This window comes from Carlito syrichta, unplaced genomic scaffold (assembly GCF_000164805.1).
Source record: "Carlito syrichta isolate Samal-C Ts95f unplaced genomic scaffold, Tarsius_syrichta-2.0.1 Scaffold302936, whole genome shotgun sequence".
NCBI lineage: Eukaryota > Metazoa > Chordata > Mammalia > Primates > Tarsiidae > Carlito > Carlito syrichta.
The window spans coordinates 285321-291522 of record NW_007247032.1 but is presented as its reverse complement, the minus strand read 5'-3'; positions in this window follow the sequence as shown (position 1 = coordinate 291522).

Here is a 6202-nt window from a genome sequence, read left to right as displayed (position 1 = left end):
TTGCTTCTGGAACCTCAATTCTATTCCATTGGTCTATATGCCTGTTCTTGTACCAATACCAGGTTATTTTGATTATTGTAGCTTTATAATAAAATTTAAAGTCTGGTAGTGTGATGCCTCCTGCTTTCTTTTTTTGTTTGTTTGTTTTGCTGAGGATTGTTTTGGCTATTCATGGTCATTTATATTTCCATATGAATTCCTGTACTGTTGTTTCTAGGTCTGAGATGAATGTTGCTGGCAATTTAATGGGTACTGCATTAAATCTATAGATTGCCTTAGGTAGAATGGACATCTTAACAATGTTGATTCTTCCCATTCATGAGCATGGGATATTTTTCCACTTGTTTGTGTTATCTTTGATTTGTTTGAGCAGTGTTTCATAGTTTTCACTGTAAAGGCCTTTCATGTCTCTGGTTAGGAAGATGCCAAGGTATTTCTTTTTGTGTGTGTGTGTGTGGCTATTGTGAATGGAACTGTGCTTTTTATCTGGGTTTCTGTTTGTTTATTGTTAGTGTACAGAAATTCAATTGTCTTTTGCACATTTATTTTATACCCTGAGACTTTGCCAAAGTCCTTTATTAGTGAAAGGAGGTTTTTGACAGATTTTCTTGGGTTTTCAAGGTTGTCATCTATAAAGAGGGATAACTTAATTTCCACTTTTCCTATTTGGATATCACTGATTGCCTTCTCTTCTCTGATTGCTTTAGCTAGAACTTCCAAAACTATGTTGAACAGGAGGGGTAAGAGTGGGCATCCTTGTCTTGTTCCAGTTTTCAGGGGAAATGGTTCCAATTTCTGTCTATTTAGCAGTATGCTGGCTATGGGTTTCTTGTAGATGGCTCTTACTATGTTGAGGTATGCTCCATCTATGCCTAGCTATTCGAGGGTTTTTATCAAAAAACTGAATTTTATCAAAAGCTTTTTCTGCGTCTAATGATATAATCATGTGGTCTTTGTTTTTACACCTGTTGATGTACTTAATTATGTTTATGGTCTTACGAATGTCAAACCAGCCTTGCATCACAGGGATGAAGCCTTCTTGGTCATGGTGGATGATTTTTGAGATGTGTTCTTGAATCGGGTTTGCTAGAATCTTGTTGAGAATTTTAGCATCTATGTTCATCAAGGATATGGGCCTGTAGTTCTCTTTTTTGGAGCTTTACCTGGTTTGGGTATCAATGTGATATTAGCTTCATAAAATGATTTGGGGAGAGTTCCATCTTTCTCAATCACCTGAAATACTATCAGTAAGATTGGTATCAGTTCTTCCTTGTTTGTTTTGTAGAATTCTACTGGAATTCTGGTCCAGGGTTCTTTTTTATTTTTTGTTTTGTAGGTAGTTTCCTTATGACATAGTCAATTTCCTGGATTGTTATTGGTCTATTTAGGGTATCAATTTCTTCTTGTTTCAACCTGGGGATGTTGTGTGATGTCAGAAAGTCCTCCATTACCTTTAGGATTTCAAGTTTATTTCCATACAAGTGCACATAGTAGTCTCTGATAATCTTTTGTATTTCTTCAGGATCAGTTGTGACTTCATCTTTTGTATTTCTGATTGAGTTTATTTGGACTTTTTCTCTCTTTCTCTTGGTCAGTCTAGTTAGATGACCATCAACCTTGTTTATCCTTTCAAAGAAACAGCTTTTTGTTTCACTGATTTTGTATTATCTTTTTGTCTTCTCTGTCCTGGATTTGGGCTTTTATTTTGGTGATCCGGATTCTTCTGCTGAAGTTAGGGTTTTGGTGGTCTTGCTTTTCCAGCTTCCTTAGATGACTTGTTAGGCTGTTAACTTGTGATCTTTCTATTTTCTTCATGTGTGTTTGTAGAGATATGAATTCCCCTCTTACTACTGCTTTCATGGCATCCCAGAGGTACTGGCACTAAATTTTTATGTATAAAGTTAAAAGAGATGACAGATAAAGCTAATATATTTTTAAAAGGTTTCCAATGAGCACTGAAATAAAAAGGGATTCCTGATAAACCTGTATCTTTCAACTTAGTTTTAGTGGTAGAAGCCTTGCTAGTAATATGCTTTATTGGTAGAAGATGGGATTGGCAGTAATGGGAATCTGCCAGGGGGTGATTGTAGGCACACCTCATCAACAAGAGTTTCTGCATAATGAACATTTGTATACCTAACGCTGAATTGTACCCCACATCTTTAAGATAAAAATTTATGTTAAAAATATGCTTTATTGGTTATTACAAAAAGAATGTTCTTCTTCTTATTATTTTTTTTGAGTTGGAGTCTCACTCTGTCCCCCACACTGGAGTACAGTAGCCACTCCCAGCCACCGCAGCCTCAACCTGCTGGGCTCCAGCGATCCTTCCGCCTCAGCCTTCCAAGTACAGGAACTACAGGCACGTGCTACCACACCTGGCTAATTTTTTTGATTTATTGTAGAAATGAAGTCTCGCCTGCCCAGGTGGTCTCAAACCCGCAGGCTCAGGCAATCCACTCACCTCAGCCTCCCAAAGGCACAGGATTACAGGCTGAGCCACCGAGCCCAGCGAATGTTCTTATTTTTAAGTCTGTAAAATAAGTATTTTATCATCATACAAAATCCCATCTGTCATTTACCACTGAGCTAGAAGAAAACAAAAGCAGATTTTTTTTTTAAATTTTCACCACTCTGATAAAAGTTTTCCTGATCATGTACCCTAGAAGGGCTAGGTTCCAAGCCTAATCTTTATCTCACAAAAAGATGCTGATTTTTTTAATTCATAATCCTTTGTATGTCTCCTTATGGATATGTATGTCAAGAAACATCTAAGCTGAGCTCCTTTGACTAGCCTATGCCTCTTGCCACCACAGGGCCTTTGATGTTCCCTCTGCCTAGAAAACACTTTCCTTATCTCTTCCTCTATTTTATGTTCTCCTTGGGCGTTCAACTCAAACCTCACTTCTGAAGTAAAGCCTTCCTTTCCTGAGGTTAAACCCCTGCATTTACAATTTTAAAATCCTAAGTAGCTCTTCTTCTAAGCACTTGATTCTGTGATGCTTTTTTGCTAGACAGATTATAAAATCCCTAAAGACAGAAACTACATGTACTTTTGCTTACCACTATATCTCCAGAGAGAAGCAGAGTACCTGAAATATTGTAGATAATTAAATATCTTTTAATACATTATTGAATAAAGCATGGGTATTTGAAAGGCCACTAATCTAAATGTATCATTAGTTTCATGATAATATTAATGTGAACTAAAATCAAGAGAAGAAAATTATCTACTTTTTCCTTAAACATATTTAGAGGCTTTCTGGGTCGAGACTCAAACCATGAGTTCCAGAAGTTATGTGTGGAAATATAAGTACAGTCATTCATTGCCTAAGGATGGGAATACATAGTAACAAATGCATTGCTAGACAACTTCATCATTGTACAAACATCATAGAGTGTGCTTATATCAACCTAGATAATAAAGCCTACTACATATCAATGTTATATGGTGTAGCCTATTGCTCCTAGGTTATAATCCTATACAGCAAGTTACTGTACTGAATACAGTAAGCAATTATGACACAATGGTAAGCATTTGTGTATTTAAATATATCTAAACATAAAAAGGTACAGTAAAAATACAGTATCATAATATTATGGGACCACATTATATATGTGGTTCATTATTAACCGAAACATCATTATGCAGCACAAGCCTATACAGTAACAACCACTACATGTCACTGCATTTCAGAATAAGAGTAAGTGCCAAATATTTTTAAGTTTTTTAAAAAATATTTAAAATATATGAGCAAATATATAAATGTTCACTTTACTATCATTGTCATCTGTATGTGTAACTCTCATCATTTTTTCAAATATTTGCACTGTACTGTCTAATTTATTGTTCACCATAGAATAATTTGGTGTTCCACATAGTTATTTTATAGATAACTAAAAAGAATCCTGTAAATAATAGTTTTTTGCTTCAGTATTTTTAGACATTGAGTAACAATTCCCTTAGAAATGACTGATATGCAAACTCTTCTGCTACAGTAAATAACTCTAGGATATTATATTTTAATTTCTGTGTATGTATTTATAAAGTTTTGCCTTTTCCCTGTTGCAATCAGTGTGCCCCTAATCAGAAATTTTAGTTTTCTGTAAGCTGGAATATCATATCAAAAAGTTTGTTGACAGATACCTAAAGAACAATAAGTTCTAAGCATCCCTCATAGCCTAAAAAAAAGCATGAAAATATGGGGCTAAAAACATTTGATGCTTACAGAAGAGTGTGAGATCTAACTATTGAGAGACGATTCTCCACGAATCTCTCACATTTCCATATACATCTAGACATTAGCAGTCGATGTGCTCTAGTACTATTTCAAGATTTGTATAAGCAGGTGGTCTAGAAAGGTCAAGACAATGACATGAGGAGAATATTTATGTTCTCAGATAGTAAATATAGAGATACCTTTTCATCCAGAGATATTTAAGGGTAATAAAAGTAGAATTATTTACCATCACTTCCAAGGGTAGGACTGATGCATTTCAGGTTAATAAGGATAATATGTCTTTCTCTGAAGATAAAAATGAACCCACAGCTCTCATATAAAATTAGAGTTCACTAACTTCACGGTTTCTCTCCTAAATGCTGCCCCAATTGAGTGTGCAAGCAACAACTGGCCCTATTCATGCTGCCCTATGAAATGAGAAGATCAGAGAACCAGAGGAAAGATGTTACCATTACCATAAATATTAAACTGTCTAAATCCATTTGGGCATATTTATTGTCTCCTTACAAGCCATATCTATGGAAAAGCAGCAAGCCAACCTAGCAGCTGTCACTACACTATTTAGAAACTACTTAATCACTCAACTTACTAGTCATGTGATGTCAAACATATTATTTAATTTCTCTTTATCTCAAGAGATCTCATTTGTAGCATGTAGACAATAATACTTAAAAAGACTGTTATGAAGAATTCATGCTATATGAAAAGCAGATAGTTACAATGCTGCAAACTATGTGATGTTTGTTACTAGTATTATTATTATTTATTCATTCCTTTGTGTTGATTATGGAGCTTTTTATACTTATTTTCAGACTTCTCACTATGTCCCATACCATTAACTTCTGGATAAAAGAAATATTCAAATTTTTTTCCACTATTCCTGTCCTTTACATATTTTAAAAATAATCTCTCCTACTTTGTAATTCAGACATAGAACCTAATATATAGCTACTAATTCACCTGATATATATTGAGTATACATACATAATAGGCACTATGCTAGAATTTTCTTGTTGTATAGTACCGATGTATATCTAGCACTCACACAAAATATTCAATGTACATAACACTGGTAATCCAATAAATAATTTTGATGATATTAAAAATAATGAAATCAAGAATAAACTGAGACAAAATTTGACACCGCATATTTCAAGGCATTATTGTTTTGTTACAGGCACGTGGCAAATATATTGTAAGTAAAATGTGAAAGTAGACTATATCAATCACTGCCTAAAACATAGAATCACAACTTCTGAAATAGAGATAAAAGAGAAGAATACCAGAAACATTGGCAAAGCTCTTACATATTATACAAATCCTCTCTCCTAATCTATGATATCCTAGACAATTTTGATTTGTATTTAGAAATGCTGTGGGTCTGTGTGTGTAATATTCTTTTTTTTTATAATCAATTTTTTTTTATTATGATATTGTGGGGTACAGTTGAGGGTTAGGTATACAAATGTGCTTCATTCAGGCACCCTTGTTAATATTTGGTGTCTCCCCATCCCCAGACAGATATTTACTACCATTCATCCCATCTCCCTTCCCCACCCCCCCATAGTTTCCCACCACTGTCAGTCATTTTCTTATATTATTACGTTGGATGTTCAAGGTCCACTATATGAGTGAGAACATGTGATACACAGATCTTTGTTTCTGTGAGAGGGCACTCGGTATTATGGACTCTACTTTCATCCAGGTTGCTGCAAAATTCATGATTTTGTTCTTTTTTATGACTGCGTAGTATTCCTTCATGTATATGTACCACATTTTTTTAAATCCAGTCCTCTTTTGATGGACAACATGGTTGCTTCCAGGTTCTTGCTATTGGGAACAATGCTGCAACAAACATACGTGTGTAGTATCTTTTTGATAGAGTGATTTGAGATCTTCAGGGTATATTCCCAGTAGGGGGATTGCAGGGTCATATGGGAGGTCAATATTTAGAGCTTTTA